This window comes from Ammodytes marinus, assembly GCF_949987685.1.
Source record: "Ammodytes marinus genome assembly, chromosome: 3".
NCBI lineage: Eukaryota > Metazoa > Chordata > Actinopteri > Uranoscopiformes > Ammodytidae > Ammodytes > Ammodytes marinus.
In genome coordinates, this window is record NC_137232.1 from 738,449 (window position 1) to 759,008 (window position 20,560).

A 20,560-nucleotide genomic window follows, 5' to 3' on the forward strand; every position below is an offset into this window, starting at 1 on the left:
CCAAAGGAAAATCACCAGTGCCAAAATGATAAAATTTGAGAATATATAGCCATTTAAAACCTATCCAAATTCAGCCCAATTTAAGTCATCCTTTTGAGGGGCTTGGCAATAACTTTAATTTCAATTTAGATTACTATTACAGCTTCCCTCAATCATGAAAACAAAATAATCATAATTTAACTGTCATTGTTCCGCACGCCAATCGGGGCATGCAGGCTTTTAAATGCAGCGAACCCTGTCAGCGGTGCGCTCCACTCGGCCCCTCCCTCACCTGATAGTTTAGCTTTCGGCTGGTACAGAGGAGATGTTGCGCATTGCCGGGTGCTTTGAAAAACTTCTAAAAGACGGAAGAAAGTCAGCCTTTGGTCGAGATTAAAGGTAAAACTAATTGTGTTGTCTGAAAACACTTCAGATTCACAACAGACTAAAACAATGTGCAAGATATGTCACGTGACATACGCGACCGCACGAGAGAACAAAAAGGCATATGCTACCATGTCTGCACCTCAAAACATCCTGACCAATTTGTTTATTCACTTTAAGTTGAATCATAGTGGTCTATGACCAAGCAACAAAAAAACACAGGAGTTTAAACCTCCTTGACTCCTGCCAACCACAACAGCCAACACTGTACAATGCAACTGCCTATCCAGCCAGCTCCTTGAGACATAAATAATTGATGCCCTCACATCCCTGCTAGCAAAATACATGCCCTATCGACACCATTTGCAACGGGTTATTTTTATTTCGACATATTTGTTTTATTCAATTAATAAAAATGTTTCACTTATTTAGCATATTTCTATTTTCCTTGTTTCCAGTCCTATGTTTAAAGTCCAAAGTCATGGTGTTATTAGAAACAACCATTTTAAAAGATAAATAAATGCATGATGTTCTTAAATCAATGATTAACTGTCTTTAATAATCGTGAATACAAAATGTCAATCAAAATAATCATGACCATGATTTTTTCATAATCGAGCAGCCCTACCTTCTTGCAATTGCCATGGTTTAGATCAATTAGAAATAATTACATTATTAAATAGGTAGTCATTATTAGTAGGGGAAGGTGGGGTGATTTGTGCAACTTTTTACTCAAAGTGATTTTAAAGTCAGGCCTTGACAGTTATGTCTCCAACTCAAATATGTACATATATTTCAGGATGTTGTGCATCCCTGGCAATAAAAACTTTGGATCTGGAATAAACTGTTTAAGAAATATAGCTTTCGGAAAAAAAGTTGTCTTGTCGCACAAATCACCCCACTACGTGGGGTGATTTGTGCGTCATTGTGTCACAATGACAAAGTCACCATCATCATCTTTCTGGCCATCTGAACTCTCATCAGTGGTGTCGTTAAGTGGAATTGAGATGTCACCCTCTTCTGAGCTACTGTAGACAATCACTTTCTTTTGGTGACCAGCGTATACAGCCATGCCACTGGCACAACTCTCAGAAATGTACTTTGCACTAGTTGCTCCGTGCTTGTGTAACCAACTGCCACCTGACAAATGTGATTCCCCCTACATTTCTGCCTTTAAATCAAGGCTCAAAACCCATATGTACACCCTGGTGTTTCCTCCCCATTAACCTCTGCACTACTTACTTACCTCTGCACTACTATCTGTGTTTATGTGGATGTATGGGCTTTACGTCTTTTATTTTGGTTATTGTTATTTTACCTTCATTGTTTACCTACTGAATGCACTATGTACAGCACTTTGGACAGTGCAAACTGTCATAAATGTGCTTTTATAAATACATTTTACTTACTTACTTACTTATAACTCACCCAGGCCCTTGCGCACAAATCACCCCATCCCCAGAATTTTGGATAATAGGCATGATGCAGCAATTTAGGGTTGACATTGTGCTAACTATATAGACTCAAAGTATAGCATACCAAAGCACTAAAACATGTGTCAAATGTTTTCAAACGTGTCTATAATTGTTCAGACACAATAATCAAAAAACCTTGATCATGGAAATTTTACTTTGAAAGGCAAAACACAGTTTTTTGAGCTTAAATGTGCTTATATCTTATTCCTTGTGTCTCCCTTCTTTACAGGATGAGTCAAATGGATGGCTCTTCTTAAATATGTGGTCACATTTCCAATTTCTTCCACGGTTTTCTAGAAACAAGGGGTTTTGCAACTTCCAAAATGCACAAATCACCCCACCTTCCCCTATAAGGGCTGCAACAACGAATCGATAAAAATCGATTACTAAAAGCGTTGGCAACGAATTTGGTCATCGATTCGTTGAGTCGTGCGACATATACGTCACTTGTAGGCGCGGCACTGTTTACATCCAGCCGCCGAAAGGGTCATGCACGCCCACAGCGAGCCGTTCGCTAAAGTGTGAGCGGCCACAGCTTGTATTTTGGTCATATCTAACACTGGACTGTAGGCCTATATAAAAGTGTTGTACCTTTGCTGTTTTTGGATTAAAAAAACTCCTTCAACTCAGTATCCGTCTAGTCCAAAAAACTCTGTCTGCTGCTGCAGACGGTGTGCAGACGGGCTTGGAGAGTCGCCATCGGCGCATCAACAGTCATTCAAAGCAGCGGTAGTAATCACACAACCGAACGGTGTAGATCAGGGGTCTCCAACCTTTTTTCAACTGAGAGCTACTTTGAAAAAATTAAAGTGGCCAAGAGCTACTTGTATCAAATCGCTTATATTTATTTACATAGCACACATCAAATGAATTAAGCTTCTGTTTGTACATGTGTGAAATTGCAATACCCAATGCTTATCATAAATAATTTCCCATCAAAGGTCCAAGAACACATTACTTTACACTTTTTGTGGGCCACATATCACTGAAAATTGACATCAATGTCTATACTACACTTCTTATTGTGACACAACAGTGTTTCCGTAGGAAATGTCTTAGTCAAGGTGGTCACCACACAGGTGTGGAGGAGGCGCGGCGCAACGCGGCGCGCCAAAAATTTTGGGGGTATTTTGCTCAAAGATGCCAATACGCACTACAGAAATAAACAACTGCTTATTTGAATAAAACAGACAACTGACCTTACAGTTGTACATTTTTAAAGTTCCTTTTTAGATAGGGGCTGTTGTGAGATTATTGTGGACAATTAGGCCTACTGTGATGCGATAGCCTATAATTCATTAATGGTTATTATTAGCCTACTTACTTGCGAGTTTATTGGTCGTTTTGGAACATGTATTTCCCAATTTTAAAAAATTCTGAAAATAAATCTTGTATGGCTACACTAGCATGCTGTTTTACAAATAACTCAATAGTTGAAATAATAAATACAATGTCTTTTCCCCTTAAAATGATTAAATACATTTATGCAAAGGTCAAAGACAGTGCATGCCGTAGTCATGCATGGCCGCATGCAGAGCCGCAGAGCAGCACACACACCAGCTGATAGAGAAACGATTTGAGACACATGAACATTTATTTACCGCAAATCGCAAGTTTTGACCATGGGAAGAGGTGCATTTACCTTCATCAGATTTTGAACTTGTAAAAAAAAAAAAAAAAAAAAAAAACATTTTTTTTTTTTTTTACAAGTCGGTCAACCTATCAGGCGAGCTACTGAAAGCCCGCCCGCGAGCTACCGGTAGCTCGCGATCGACCTGTTGGAGACCCCTGGTGTAGATAGTCCCGTCAGTTAAAAATAGTAATCCAGTTTTTAAATCCATTTTAAAATCGGAAGGATATAGAGCTAGTTAGCTTAAAAAAAGTAGCAAACATGTCAAATGTGATGTGTTCAGGCCGGCTCAGCAATATGATTAATGTGTTCAAATGCAACACAAAAAAAAAGAAATTTGAGATTTTGGCGAAAACTTGTTTTCCCAGCAATATAAAATAGATAGTAAAGATGGAATTATGACCTGTTTAATGTCCTATCTTGAGCTATTATCATATCAGCAATTAAAGCAATAAAACAAGTTATATTTCAACAAAATAATAGAAAAGTATCAATAGTGTTATCAATTAAGACTTGGATCGTTAAGGAGTCTCAAATGGTATCAATATCAATAAAAATTAACGATCTCCTGTCATCTGAGAGAAATTAAGGTGATTTAATTTTTTTAACCGTTAGTATTTACCGGTTAAAAATCTTAACAGTTGACTGGTTTACCATGGACATCCCTTATATACTGTATAAATGTATATATTTTTTTGTGTTATCCCAGTTAAGTTTATTTTTATTTTTTTATCATATAATATTACTGTAAGAGCCAGATTGCATAAAACATAAGAAATTGTTTAATAATATTTGTGGAAGTAATATGTGTTTTTTATAATTCATAATAATTTACAGTTCATGTTATTTGCTTTTTATAAGTGTATTTTCAGCTAAAGTAATTTTGTAATATTTAATATGTTTAGGCCAAATGCTTTATTTTTGTGACGTATTACATGCGCCATTTTAGTTTGGAAGACAGCTGCCCATAGGCACGGGAGCATAATATTTCTTTACCGTATGATGTGTGATTTTGTATATTTTTTGACCTTTTTTCAGTAAATCTTTTGAACCAGAAACAATATCTCATGTCATTCGCGTCAGAGTAAGTTACTGTGCCTACAGCTGGATTGTGGTATCGAAATTTGAAGTATACAGACGGAATGCCACTACAATTACTTTTAATAGTTTCGGGACGTTGGAGCAATAACCTGGTGTTTTGACACTTCAGTCTGCACTGTGAATTTGAAGTAATGTTCAGTTTTTTAATAAAAGATGCGGCAATTAATTTTTTGATTAATCGAAAAAATTATCGAACGATTAATCGATTATTGCAATAATCGTTAGTTGCAGCCCTAATTAGTATTTTGACTTCATCTACAGGTTGTTTATTGTGATGTTATCAGTCAGTAAGCTCCATGGTAACACTGCGATTGACAGGCTAACCTACATGCTCTGTAGCTGGACAGAAACTGCCCTCTCCCAACCCCACACCCCTCTTAAAATACAATACCGTTTTGCCTTTACTGTTGCACAGTCGCGAACCCAAAAAAAGTCGGTCCAAGTACTGACCCCCCAAAGGCCCATTCTGAGCCAGGAAAAACACTGTACAATGTGAGACAACTTGTGAAAAAGGGACCTTGAAGCCAACCATTGAGGTTTAACAGAGCTATGGAGGCGCCGCGCAAAAAGGCTCTGGCTTTAGGTCTACAATGATAATCGGGGATATCCTGTTTGTAGCGTTGTTGAGGGGAAAGGCTTCCGCGATCGATTGCATTTCTCGAGCCTGGATACAGAGTGCCATGTCAGCAAACTAACTGCGCAGGGACGGTACAGTGAGCCGCCTCCCTCCGTCAGCTTCATTCTACAGCCGAACCAAATTACAATCACCACCTAAGCATGGACATCGTTTAAATAAAGCCTATAATTTTTATGATCATAAGGGCTTTAATGCAGATTCTGAAGTCTGAACATTATGGTGGCAGCTGTGGTGCAGTTTTTTTTCAGCAACTCAACCTGCACTGCAAAAAAAAGGGGGCAATAAATCGATCTTTAAGTAGATTCATTCCTCTTCTTATATAACATGCAAATCACTGAGTGGTTCACAATCACATCCCTAGTGAAATTTTAATTTGACTTTTAGATTTGAAGGTTTTACTGTTTATTTATTTAGGCTTGCTTTTTGGTTGTAGGCTATGTTTGAGGAGAACATTATGAGTTTAATTTATGCAATGTTGGAAGAATAGGCTAAATAAATAAATAAAACTGCAAAAGCCACATTCAGTTTGCCTTTTAAGGTGAAGTAAGCGGTTTATTTATGTTACGGTAATATAAGTGTAAAATCGCTCTTTATTCATACAGTGATCACTTACATAATGTGCGCGTTTCATAAAGCCGATCTCTCAGTCAGCTGCTGTGCAAATAAACTTATTGTAGTATCCCGAAATTTTTATCTAATCAGAAGAGAGAACGCTACAAACCGGCACTCGTCTCACTCATATATAGTATACACTCCATGGTCTCACTGCCGGTGCACGCCAGAGCAACAGATGGGTGAATGTGTATGCGCCTACAATGGCGGAGCAGGTAAAAATCCTTCCCAATGTCTGTTTTGATGGTTTTTATCATGTTTTATAACACTTCGTGTATAACACTTATAACGCCTCGTTTCCACCGAGTAGAGCGGGTCGGGTCGGAGCGGCTCAGAGCGGGACAGCTCACTTTTAAGAATCTCGGTGGTGTTTCCACTGCCGACTCTACCCTTACTGGTGGGGCGGGGTTTAGGCTGGACTGCGATAGCCGCCGCCAGAATGTGGGTCAAACTATCGGGCTGTGGAGCAACTGTGGTCATCGTTTTTGCTTGGTCAAACCAGCCGCTTCTCTATTTATTCCCCCTGTGTTGTTGTGAGCACAGAGACGGCTCGGTGCAACTGATAGAGACAGTGAGCGAACAGCGCTGGCTGCGGCAGCTACGTGACATCGTAGCAGTGGGACACAGTGTAGCCAACTGATTCATTTAATGACGAGGAAAAACACCACACAATAAACAGTGCCGCGCTCACATTTTCGCCAAAATACAAGACTCTCTTCACTCTAGCCGAGGTGACTACACACGGCGGAAATTATTCTTTCGACCAACTGTGGTCAAGCCAGCGGTCTCTCGTTTTTGCTTGGTCAAACCAGCCGCTTCTTTATTTATTCCCCCCGTGTTGTTGTGAGCACAGAGACGGGTCGGTGCAACTGATAGAGACAGGGAGCGAACAGTTGTGGCTGCGGCAGCTACGTGACTGGCAGTGGGACACAGTGTAACCAACTGATTAATTTATTGACAAGGAAAAACACCTAACAATAAACAGTGCTATGCTCACATTTTCGCCAAAACACAAGACTCTCTTCACTCTTGCCGAGATGACTACAGATGGCGGAAATTATTCTTTTGACCAATCAAATGGCGGCAGTGTGTAGCTCCGCCTTTTCGGCACCCTTTCAGTCGGCTAGTACCCCAACGGAGGAGTACTGAGATTAGGAGCGGCTCAGAGCGGTTAGGTGCGCTTAAACCGTACCCTTACCAACTAACTGCAGTAACTGACAGGAAGTTAGCTAAAAGAACCATTCCGCTTACAGCACCTTTAATAATCGTGATTACAATATCAATCAAAGTAATCGTGATTATGATTTTTGACATAATCGAGCAGCCCTAGAATAAATGGCATAAAAGTATGGTATATTAAGGTATAACTATTCCACATTCCTTAGGACATTTACAGCATTATTGACGACGTGGAGCATTGGTCAGCTCTTCCGCTGTCTATGCTGGTGGTGAAGTGTGTGTTATCTATTCCAGATGTTGCTTAAAGAGGTTCCAAAATCTGCATTTGATAGACTGAATAAATTAATATCAAAATTCATCTGGCAGGGAAACACTCAATAATTCTGTTTAAAACTATATAATTGGGCCTTGGACTCCTAGATCTAAGGTATAATTTCTGTGCTGCACAGCTGAGACCCACAATTTCATAGATGGAGGATCATACTGTACAATCGATGGACTAATATTGAAAAAAGCCTTTGCACAATGCTGATTAAGATAATAACTTTTTCAGAGCTGCCCTTAAAGAAGATCCAAATGTGTGAATGGGCAACAATATCATTACATTTTTGGAAAACCAGTAATTGTCATGGTCTGTCTTTGTCCTGTCTTGTTTTGGTGGTTTCCTGTTTTATTTTGGTATGTCTGTCTTGTTCCTCCCCATGTCCTGTCAAGCTTCCCCCTTGTTTGATTACTGCTCCCTCCCCTAATGTGTTACACCTGTCTCGTTGTGTCTTGTACACTGCGTTCCAAATTATAATGCAAATGAGATTTTCCGAAATAGTCGATGCAAATCATAGTCAGTATAATTTTCAAGTCATCAACCGTTAAAGTATATTTCAAATTTTATTGAACAAACCTCCCAATAATAAAAGTATTTTTTTCAAAAATTAAAAAACTCAAAATGCACTGTTCCAAATTATTATGCACAACAGTTTCAAAAAAAATGTATAGGTTGTAAACAACTAAAAACGGTCATTTGTTGAATTTGCAGAATGTGGAGGTCATATTTATTGAAATCAAAAGCTATTTCAATCAAAAATATCTTAACAGGCCAAGTTACATGTCAACATAGGACCCCCTCTTTGATATCACCTTTACAATTCTTGCATCCATTGAATTTATGAGTTTTGAGAGTTTCTGCTTGAATATCTTTGCAGGATGCCAGACTAGCCTCCCATAGCTGCTGTTTTGATGTGAACTGCCTCCCAACCTCATAGATGTATTGCCTGAGGATGCTCCAAAGGTTCTCAATAGGGCTAAGGTCAGGGGAAGATGGGGGCCACACCATGAGGTTCTCTCCTTTTATGCCCATACCAGCCAATGACACAGAGGTATTCTTTGCAGCATGAGATGGTGCATTGTCATGCATGAAGATGATTTTACTACGGAAGGCACGGTTCTTCTTGTTGTACCACGGAAGAAAGTGGTCAGTCAGAAACTCTACATACTTTGCAGAGGTCATTTTCACACCCTGAAGGTGCCAACCAGCTCCCTCCCCATGATTCCGGCCCAAAACATTACTCCACCACCTCCTTGCTGACGTCACAGCCTTGTTGGGACATTGTGGCCATTCACCAACCATCCACTGCTCCATCCAGGGTTGCACGGCACTCATCAGTAAACAAGACTGTTTGAAAATTAGTCTTCATTTATTTCTGAGCCCAGTGCAACCGTTTCTGCTTGTGAGCATTGGGGGTGGCCGAATAATAGGTTTATGCATAACTGCAAACTTCTGGATCCTACACATTGAGGTTCACGGGACTCCAGAGGCACCAGCGGCTTCAAATACCCGTCTGCTGCTCTGTAACGGCATTTTAGCAGCTGCTCTCCTAATCCGATGAATTTGTCTGGCAGAAACCTTCCTTATTATGCCTTTATCTGCACCAAACTGTCTGTGCTCTGAATCAGCCACAAATCTCTTCACAGTATGATGATCACGCTTAAGTTTATGTGAACTATCTAATGTTGTCATACCTTATCCAAGGTATTGCACTATTTGACGCTTTTCGGCAGCAGAGACATCCTTTTTCTTTCCCATATTGCTTGAAACATGTGGCCTTCTTAATAATGTGGAACGTCCTTCTTAAGTAGTTTTTCCTTTGATTGGGCTCACATGGCAAACTAATTATCACAGGTGTATGAGATTAATTTCAATGGTCCAAGGCATCCTGAGACAATATCATACATGAGTTTAATTGAAAAACAAAACATGTAAAGTTTATGACACTTCAATCCAATTTGCAAAATAATTTGGAACACGGTGTATATATACTCCTTATGTTCCTTTGTTCCTTGTATGTGCATTATGGTTTGTTTTGTGTCAGTGAGTCCTTGTCCTTTGTGTTCCCTGCGTACTTGTGTTTTCTTGAGCTCCTTGTCCTGGACCTTTTTTGCCTTTTTTGAGCTTAAAGGCCTACTTCACCGGTTTGAATATGAAGGTGTATTGAATTCTGAGATCCTATGTAGTATAAATGTGCAATTTTTTTTTAAATTGGTTCATCCTAGCCTGAGAAAAGGCAGAAAGAGTGTTTTTTTTAACCCTATATTAATCTTACTGTGACATCATAGTAAGATAAATATAGGGTTAAAAAAAAATTACTTTGTAAATATTACTGTGATGTCACAGTAGGAGAAATCACAGTAATATTTACAAAGTAAGGTTTTTTTTTAACCCTATATTTATCTTACTGTGATGTCACAGTAAGATTAATATAGGGTTAAAAAAAACACTCTTTCTGCCTTTTCTCAGGCTAGGATGAACCAATTTCAATTTTTTTTGCACATTTATACTACATAGGATCTCAGAATTCAATACACCTTCATATTCAAACCGGTGAAGTAGGCCTTTAATAAATTATTATTTTGCCACGATGTCTTGCGTTTGGGTTCTGCTTGCCTGCCTGTCTGCCACACCGTAACAGTAATTTTTTAATCTATGGCAGATGTGGGCTACCATAGAGATTTTGCACCATCTCAGGAGATACGAGGTTCAAAAGTGGTCTTAATTAGCAGTCATAATGGCAAACTAAAATCTTTCAAACTAACTAAACATACATTCAAACTCCCACAAACTGATTTTTATAGATACAACTCACATTCTAACAACACTTCAAGAATTTGAACAAGTTAAAAAAAAATCTCAAATTGAGTTTTTTCTCCAAGAGATACAATCTAGTCATAATAGTAAGAGAGATATTTCCTAAGTATACATTATATTTTCATCTACGGACTCAAAAAACACCTCACATATAAAAGATAATTGGGGGACTGAAATTGGCGCAACCATTACTACTAAGTGTCCAGTTCTAATATTTGGAGTTAAGGTGGAAAACTATAAAAATATATTTTATAACCCCACAAGTAATAATTAAATAGAACCAAACAGGCTCAGATAAATGCTAGAGAAATGTGGACAGCACGTTGACAATCACAATCACATTTTGTGGTCATGTCCAAACTTAAGTGACTACTGGAAGGATGTACAGTATGTGATGCTCTCTCAAAGCAGTTTTTCTATGACAAAGACCCTGTGGTTGTTCTCCCAGAAAATGTTTTTGACAGAGATAAGGCACGTGTCAATAACAAGGTGTAGCGACAGGCACACACTCCCTATGGTTAGGACAGTTGTGCAGTTTACAGCTAGGAATGTCTGAGGAAAGTTCTACAGCTCAGGATTTAAAGCCATTAATTGATGAACTTGCATCTGGGAAAATATTTCAGTTTTCTAAGGGCTGTAAATAGGCCAATCTATGTGGCTAAATAGCATGCTAATATTGATCACTGATTGTGTCAAGTTCAGTCTGGACTTGACACTTGTTTTGTTGTCCTCGCTGACATTGTCCTATATTCTGACTATATGGGCCTACACAAACCCTGCTTCACACTGTACTCCCGGTGTTGTTTTAAGTTAAAAGCCCTCTCAGAAAGCATGCAGCAGAAACAGGAAACACGTCAATATTTTATCTTAATTCCGAGGCAAGGCTATTTAAGCAATACAAATGCATATCATTCAAATAATTCCACGGAAAACAAATAAATTATGCAGACTACCAGCATTCAATAAAATCTACACTTCAGTGTTATTCTCTAGTAAGTCACAATCAGGGATAGGATATTCCTCTAGTATTACTCGGATGCTTTCACCCACAGATTTTCAGGGGAAAATCATGGCGGTGCTGCACTGCCAGTAGCGGCCTTAGCTATGTTTCAACCCATTCAATTGAATGGGGCCCCGCCCTCTGGGGGGCCCCCAAGCCCCCCCTAAAAAAAAAAAAAAAAAAATGTTTTTTTTTTTTTTTTTTGATAAATAATTCTTGAGCAGGCTACCGGGCCCTAGGCCTCATAGTAACTTTTCATGTTGCATTGTCAAAGAGCTCAGTCACTCATGTCAATAACAGGGTCCAAAAAGGAATAAGCCTAAATATAAGGAAATAAATCATCATGGGCCCCTCAACTAGTAGGGGGAGAAATACAAAAGCATAATAAAACAGCATTAGTAGCTCTGTCTAAGGGGCTTCATGATGAGCCTTTAGGGCCCCCACACACATACAGGAATATGATTTATATGTGTAAATTCTATGCTGTTCATAAGAAGTAGCTATCCACCCTGTATCTGTTGAAATGAGTCTCTCCATCATAGAACATGAGTCTGCAGACCAATCTACTGTACTGTTTTTACAGTAGCAGAGTAAAGAGTGCTGCCTGATTAAGAAAAATCTGAAAAATAATGTTCCTGCTGCATCTCAGGATTTGATATAGCCTTTAAATTTCCCCTCAAAGTGCACTAGATTGATGCATTTTAATTCAAAAGGCACACATTTTCTTCCGGGGGGGATGCCCCCGGACCCCCCAACAAGGACCAGGGTCCCTCCCACAGTATCCCTAAATCCTGTGAGAAAAACTGACTTCATTAATATGTTTTTACCATTAATTGTATATGTGCTGAAAAGTCAGTGTACCTGACTGGATAGGTAGGAGTGGGGGGGCCCTTTAAGAGTCTGCACCCAGTGGCCCATCATCTCATACAACTCTACAATCTGCTTTCTTTTTGCGGGAAGCATGCACAAGCATGCACAATAAATATGTATTAAAAAAATAAAATAAATAAGATTTTTTTTTTCGAGAAAATACAAAAAAAGTGGGGGGCCCCACACTAGGTCTTGAATGGGGCCCCCAGATCGTTAAGGCCGCCTCTGCCTCCACCTGACTCCTGATTAAAGTTTCAACATGCATCAATATAGATATCAAGCTTGACGTCATCTCTCAAATTCATACTAACAGCACCACATAGGTAGTCAAATGATTTTACTAGCTGGCTGCTTCATTCGATTTCATACCTTCACAGCCCTTTCCTGATGACAACTGGTGCTCAAACAAGCTGCCATGTTTGTCTCTATTGGCATGCGCATCTTCAAATCACCTCATGGAGTTATCTGTGTGTCTAACATTGTCATTTTCAGTGCGTAAAATATGGTGGTGTCACGCGGCTCAATGTCCACTCCTGATGTAATCTTTCAGGTCCTAGCATATCGCATTATCTTAGTCATACAATTCATATTTGCTGGGATTTTCGCCCTGGCACCCGGTTAAATACTTTACTTATTGATTTTGGCTATTCTTAATTTCACTGCATCCCTCTAATCACATCGTCATATGCATTGGATTTCAGTAATGGTTCACATCCACTGAATGAGGCAAGCTTTCTTTTCATCATGCACGTTAATGGATTGTTCTTTGTTTTCCAGTAAAAGGTTCATATCATCACATCTTGGAAGGGTCATTGTATCCTGGCAGTTTCATAGCCATTCATTGCATGTTGGGCAGTAGTTAAATCATGGTCATGCTGACCTCACTCTTAGCATTTTGTAAATTATCAATCATAAATATTAGGGGTGGGAAAAAAAAATCGATTTTCCGATTAATATCGATTCTCTCTCGAACGATTCTGAATCGATTCAGAAAAGTTAATAATCGATTTTTTTTTTAATATTTTTTTTTTTAATATTTTTTTTTTTTTTTTTTTGTAAATACTGATACTTCCTGCACCATTGCGCATGCACACCACACATGTGCAAGTTGTTTCCAAAGTGGCTTCAAAAGGGCTGAGAGCAGCAAACCCATGACTTGCACAGGCTTTATCTCTGCTGAATTCCAAGCCATACTTTTTGTACAATGTGTTGAAATGACATAGAAAATAGATAATAGAATAGAAATCCTATAGAAACATGATTTACGAGATTAGAAATAAAATAAAACTGAATCGGTTTAGTTTTTACATACTTCCATATTGTGTTGAAAGCTGCATTGATTATTGCACTGTTCATAGAAAGTCATATTTGTGACAAGAAAAGCTTTTCTCTTAATACAATATTAGAGAAGGTAATTCATCTGTTGATTGTCTTTAATGATCATCACAAAAGTAGGAAGTGATTAGCAAACTCTGAGTAGCAAACTCAGATGTGCATATAAATATATTTTTGAAATTCACACATGGGTATGTACATAAACATTTTTTTGCATCGAGATGCATTGAAAATCGATTTTGAATCGAATCGTTGACCTCTGAATCGGAATCGAATCGAATCGTGAGGTGCCAAGAGATTCCCACCCCTAATAAATATAGGAAATGTACATTCCGCTGTTTAATCAGCTTTTCATCTCCATGACTCATCTTCAAATGCTTCCTTATCTTGTACGCAGGTTAATGGTCTTGGATCGTGTTCAGAACCAGCAGTCCGGTCCTTTGGTGCATATCAGTTCAGAGTGGATTTATTGTTTAGTTTTTCAGAAGGTTTGGGTTTGCATTCACAAAGGCAAAACTCAAACAGACTATAATGTAAACAAAAGTCACTCGCTGTCAGTTTGGCAAGTAAAAACGCAAATCCCTCACAAATTCTACCATCGCCTACATCAAAGCATCGGCCGGGTATTTTCATGCAACATGGAGCTAGGGCTGTCCCGAATACCATTTTACAGGCTTCGAATACTCGTTGGATTTTCTGAGCGAGTATTCGAATACTCGTTCTAAAAAAACTCACCATCAAAAACAACATTAATAATCCCAGTGTACTCCCTAAAACCGAGACAGTAAACTGCGTAGTCTGTTGATTATTAAATAACTTTCTAACGGTAATAAAGTCGGAGTTCCTTACTTTTTCCCCGTGGAAGTGAACAGCTGTTGTTCCGTTCCAAAGCAGCAGGCCTCTCTGTTACCGTAACCCTTCAATTCATCCCGGAACATGCATCTTTTCAGCGATTTATAAATCCATACAAAGATCCAATATTGAACGTCTTTTGTGTCCATATTGTATCCATTATTGACAGCGAATTCCCATGATGCAAGCCAGTCACTGTTGATTGGCAATAGGCTATAGCAGCGCTGCATAGGGAATGTAAACAAACAGCTGAGCTAAGCTAGCGTTAGCATTTCGCCGAGCATTGCTTTTCCTTCCGAGATCGTGCTAATCTTGTGGTTATAAGGGGAAAAAATATATATTCTTCCTCCATCGCTAGTTCCCTACTGCTCGTGGTGCCGCTTTTAATTTGCCTCGCTCTAGGAAACGTCATTAGCCTACAGCCGGGGCCTATCCGAAAAGTCCAATCTCCTAACCTATAAGCCTCCTTTCCTATACCTTAACCCCTAAACGTCATCGGGGTTAAGGAGAGATGAAAGGTGCTTCCTATCGAACATAGGAAAGGACAGCGCTGTTTCAAATGAATTCGACTCCACTTTTCCTAACCGACGTCATTGCGCGACGGCGAGTATTGCTGACGTGAGTCACTAGTGTGAAACTACACTATAGCCTATTCTCCGAAAATTGACCACAACAAGCGCTCGTTTGATCCATGCGTTCTTTTCATATTGATTTTAATCAGGTTGTCGCCAACAGAGTGAGAATCACTCCCATAGCCTATCCCAATTCACATGTGGAATAAAAAGAGGCTACACTTGTGTTGATGTTGAAATTAACTGCCCCCAGTAACTTCATTAAATGTGAAGTTGGTATTTTATTTTATAATGGTGTAAATTATGTGCTACGAAAATAACTATTATGATGTTGGTCTTTTATGAGTTCTTTATTATCTTTAGCCTGTGTGTGTGTGTGTGTGTGTGTGTGTGTGTGTGTGTGTGTGTGTGTGGGGTTAGCCGAGTCAAATCTTCCTCTCTTCTCCTCTCCTCTCTTCTGTTTTACCTCTTGTTCGTATTCGTGTAGAGTCGGTAAACTCCGGCGGTGGCCTGTTGCTTTAAATCTTGCCGCCGTAAAGGATTATGGGATACCACTATCTCCTTTCCTTTAGCATAGGTTGGTCAGGAGTAACCTATGCTAAAGGAGGGTTAAAGGATGAATCGAGGCTCCTTTCCTATGCCTTTCCTAAGCATTTGGAGAATTCGGATCACCTATCCGCCGAGTACTTCCGGTTCATCTCGATAGGAAAGGAAATTTCCTATGCAAAAAAATGTTTTCGGATAGGCCCCCGGTGTATCACCGGTTGCGCTTTGAAAGGTCAGCGGCCAACTAGGTCAAAGTTCAAATAATTTGATAATTTATTTTAAAAGAGCGATACATTTGTATTTAACAATTGTTGTATATACAACGTGTTTATCTAAATATTATTATTTGCTGACAACATATAGTGCAGTTTAAGATACTTCTTAAACAAATTATAAAAGTTAAAAATAAATAAATAAATAAAATATTCCGAGTACTGAATTGAGCTTCGAATAATTCGGGCCAGCCCTACATGGAGCACATATTGTAACAGCAAGTGTCTATTAAAGGCCTACTTCACCGGTGGGAATATGAAGGTGTATTGAATTCTGAGATCCTATGTAGTATAAATGTGCTTTTTTTTTAAATTGGTTCATCCTAGCCTGAGAAAAGGCAGAAAGAGTGTTTTATGGTCTCACTGTCTAACCCTACATTTCTCTTACTGTGATGTCACAGGATCTCAGAATTCAATACACCTTCATATTCCCACCGGTGAAGTAGGCCTTTAAATGTAGTGCTACTGTCCTCCGTCAGCCCACGTACAATCACAGCAAACTATAGCGGGTGGAGCTTGGGGCGTATACTGGCAATCCTAGCAGTAGTAAAACATTCATCGCATCTTGCTCTACGTTTACATGAGGTTAGAGAAAATCGGTTTATTGTGTTACTCCGACTGAAACCGGAAACTTTTCTATGCATGTTAACATGTAGTCCGACATAATCTGATTTCTCAAAACCGAACTAACACACCCAGATAATGCGGTTGGGAGCCAATGAAAACATCAACAAAGGAAGAAATAGAAGCTGTGTGCGCATACAGCACATACGCAATGTACAGAGCAGCAAAGTTATCCATATCACCGTTGAGATGGTACCAGTTGCTGCTCGCTAAACCGTATAGGCACGATAACAGTAGCGTGTCGCTAAACATCAGAAGCTGCTTATCATTAGCCGCTTGCTAGCAAGAAGGTCAACCAGAACGGGTCCAATACTAACGAGCAGAAAGAAGGCATATCGTCACTATCGTAGAGTTGGACATACAGCAGTCAAAAAATGGTATATTGGGACTTCCGAGCGGCGCAGCAACAGGATGGATGAATAGTGGCGAGCTCCTGATAGTCGGTTTTGAAAAGTACCTCCTACCAATATACAACAATTTATTTTTATTTTTAAACAAAGTATGACAGGAGGGAAAGGTCAAAGGAGTAAGAGGAATAGAGCAAGCATGAGAAATACAGCCCAAAACTCAGAAATTGCCAAACCGGCTGAACACGAGGAAGATAGCGACAACGGAGCTATGCTGGGTGCTAGCACCAGTGAAAGTGCTCTACTTGAAGCTTTGGCATCACTCTCAAGAGAGTTTAAAACTTTGTACGACTTTGTAGAGTTTAAAGGAGAAGTCTTACAAGAGATACATGACCAAAACGTTAGCATTGCGGAGGCACAAACTCGGATAGCTGATTTGGAGTCTGCCTGTCTCGAGATGAAAGAAACATTGTTGGACGTGGTGAAGGAGAACACGGAGATGCGGGATAAACTCATTGATTTGGAGGGCCGATCAAGAAGAAATAATATCAGGATCTATGGCGTTCAAGAAGGAGAAGAAGGCCAATCTGTTGCCGAGTTTGTAACCGCGCTGTTTAAAAATCATCTCACACTGCCGGATGGATTGGAGCTCCAAATACAACGGGCGCATAGAGCACTGATCCCAAAGCCAGCCGCAAGTTCATCTCCAAGATCGATAATAGTGAATTTTTTACAATTTCACGTCAAGGAGATGGTTCTCAGGAAAGTATGGCAACAGAAGATTGAGATAAATGGCAAACGGCTGTACTTTGATAATGATTACGCGACAGATATCATGGAGAAGCGCAAAGCATATGCCCCTATTAAAGCTGCGCTGAAGGAGAAGGAGATCCGGTTCCAGACACCCTTCACAAAGATGCGTGTGCTCTGGAGCTCTGGGATGCAGACCTACGCGACAGCGGAAGAGGCAGCACAGGACCTGAATCGACGCGGGATCAAGGTGACGGTGAGAAACAAGACGAGCACAGTAGCGGTCGCAGAGGAGAGGTTGAACGCAGCAATCCCATGGAAACGATCCAATGCCAACGCGACCAACGCGGTCAACACAGCACAACGTGCAAGACAGAAGCTGACGGAATTCAGACGATCCAGTGAGTGTTAGGCCTATCTGGACTGAGCTGAAAAAAAATCTGATGATGGGCAATTGAAAACGTAAGCTATGACTCTTATTTTTTTAAGTTATAGGCTGAAACCGACTAGAGGATCTTTTTTTCCCCCCTTTCTTTTGCGCCAATGTTGGACTATTCTAGTGTAAGTGGGATTTTTCTCACAACTAGGGAGGGCCCCTACGCAAAGGCAACCTACCCTCCTCCCCCCAACAGGGACTTTAAAGGATGGCTAAACACATCCTTCTTTTTCTTGGGAGTCACGTTCTGTGTTCGATTGTATTATAGTTACGTTTTGTTTTTTGTTTTTCATGCTGGGTTGTCACACCAAGACATAAACAATATACTTAATGTCAGAGTATAATGTGAAGATAATATCGTTGAATGTAAATGGTCTGAACAATCCTGTGAAACGCCAGAAAGTAATGACTAAATTGAGGAAGGATAAGACAAATAATATATTTACAAGACACTCATTTGTCTAGACAGGAAAGTGAAAAACTCAAGAGATTTGGCTATTCCAATTCATTTTATAGCTCATTTCGCCATGGATGCAAAAGAGGTGTCATCATACTTATCCCCGACTCAGTAAAATTTGAGTGTGGCAAAGAAATTTGTGATAAAGAAGGGAGATTTATTCTGGTGAAAGGAAAGTTGGAAAACGAAATGGTGACTTTAGTTAACGTTTACGCACCACCTAACAGTAGAAAACAATTCATTAAAACCTTGCTGGACATCATGATAGTGGAAATGGAGGGAATATTGATATGTGGTGGTGACTTCAATATGGTGATGAATAGTAACCTGGACACAACAAACAAGAACAAAAAGACCAGCCATGTCACTAAAATGATTAAGACAATATTTAAAGAATATGGGATAGCTGACACTTGGAGGGAATTATACCCCTCCAAAAGAGATTATACGCACTACTCAGCTCCTAATGGCAGCTATTCTAGAATTGATTATTTTTTCATGAATAACAAAGATTTATATAGGGTAAATAAATGTCAAATTCAGGAAGCAGATGTGTCTGATCACTGTGCAGTTTACCTCGAAGTCAAACTAAAAGTGCAGGAGAAAAGTACATTATGGAGGTTGAATGTTGGGATTCTAAATAATAAAACAATAGTTGAAGACCTGAAGAAAGACATCACAATGTATGTAAAAGAAAACAATAATGGAGAGGTTACCCCAGTTATCCTGTGGGATGCTCTTAAAGCAGTTATGAGAGGAAAGCTTACAGCCAAGACAACTGCAATTAAAAAAGCGAGAAGAGAACTGTATGATAAGGAAAGAGAAAAGCTATTTAAAATTGAACAACAACATAAAGCTACCCGAGACTCATCGCTGCTTACAAGATTAAAAGAATGCAGGGAAAATATAAATAATATGTTAACCGCAGAAATTGAAAAGAAAACAAGATTCTTAAAACAATCATATTATGAAGTAGGACCAAGAGCAACAAAATTGTTGGCAAAAAGATTAAAAAAACAGCAGGTTAATAGGACAATTCACAAGATAAGGGATATAAAAACAAATCAGATTGTTAATGAACCAAAAGAGATTGAAAATGAATTCAGGAATTATTATAGGGAATTGTACAGTCAGTCGCCCTCTCCTGACATATACCAAATGAAAACTTTTCTTGACGAATTAGATTTACCAGCAATTGGGAAAAAGCTAAATGATGTCCTGACCTCACCAATCACAAAAACAGAGATAGAGAAAGCAGTGAACAACCTAAAAGCTCACAAATCACCAGGCAGTGATGGCCTAACCTCTGAATGGTACAAAACATTTAGCGAAGAACTTTACTAGATACCATTACTGGAATTAACATTTAACTACACACTTGAGCATGGAGAAATTCCTCCTTCTTGGAAGGAAGCTATAATTTCGGTGATCCCCAAGAAAGATAAATGTGAAACCTGTTCAGATTACAGGCCCTGTAGCGGCTCCCCATTAGCCACTAGGCTGCATGTCGTTAGGTGTCTGTACGCGTGCGTATAGCCTACAGTTAACATCTTGAAACTTTGAATGTCCACTCGTTCCATAGGTTTTAAATGCTTCTTTATTCATAGGCTTCAGGTGGCTTGTACATACAACTATCGTTCGATGTTAATCTGAGCTCCATGAGCACGGTCGAAAACATTTGCCTTCCGGCATGCAAGCACCTGGCTAGTGTGAGTGCGCCTGATTAATAGCCTTGCATCCGGTACAGTCCCGCAACCTGGCGGTCAAGTGGTGCATTACAAACAATATAAACAAACAAGAAAGAGGGTCAATGGCTCTTACACTGGGCCCCTAATTGTTAGGGCAGGTAGACTTAACAATTATACAATGCCACAATAGAGCCATAAAGAAAAACCATAACACAAAATGTTTACAGGGTCGGCGGTAACTAGCACATTGACAGTCAATTAGACATCTGAGGCTGCTTGTAATAGGCACGGCTAGTTACAGGGGTTTCGAAAACATTACTCTTTTTTTTTTAGTTTACTGCGGCTTTGAGATTTCTCCCTTTTTGTTGCCTTGTGTTTGCTTTGCCTTTCCTTGTCACCAATGTCCTTCTCTTTGCTCTTGGATCCATGCGAGCGGCCTTTCTTAACTTCTTTCCCTTCGGGTGAGTGTTCATGCTTTGTGTTGGAGGTCCATAACTCCCTTCTTGGAGCTTTAGCAGTCTCATCCTTGCCCTCCTCTTCCTCCACAGCGGACTCTTCCTCTTCCTCTTCCCACTGCTCCTCCTCTTTTGGCTTCTGGACAGCCTGAGGACTACGATGTTTCTTATTGCTTAGTTGTGGACACTCGTCCAAAGGGTGTTCATGAGAGCAGCACAC

General features: G+C 39.6%; 1 protein-coding gene across 2 annotated transcripts in view; it reads right to left on the reverse strand.

Moving 5' to 3' along the window:
- Nucleotides 1-20,560, reverse strand: part of nlrx1 (NLR family member X1) — a 162,110-nt gene that overhangs the window by 109,527 nt on the left and 32,023 nt on the right. The gene's annotated exons all lie outside the window — the stretch shown is intronic.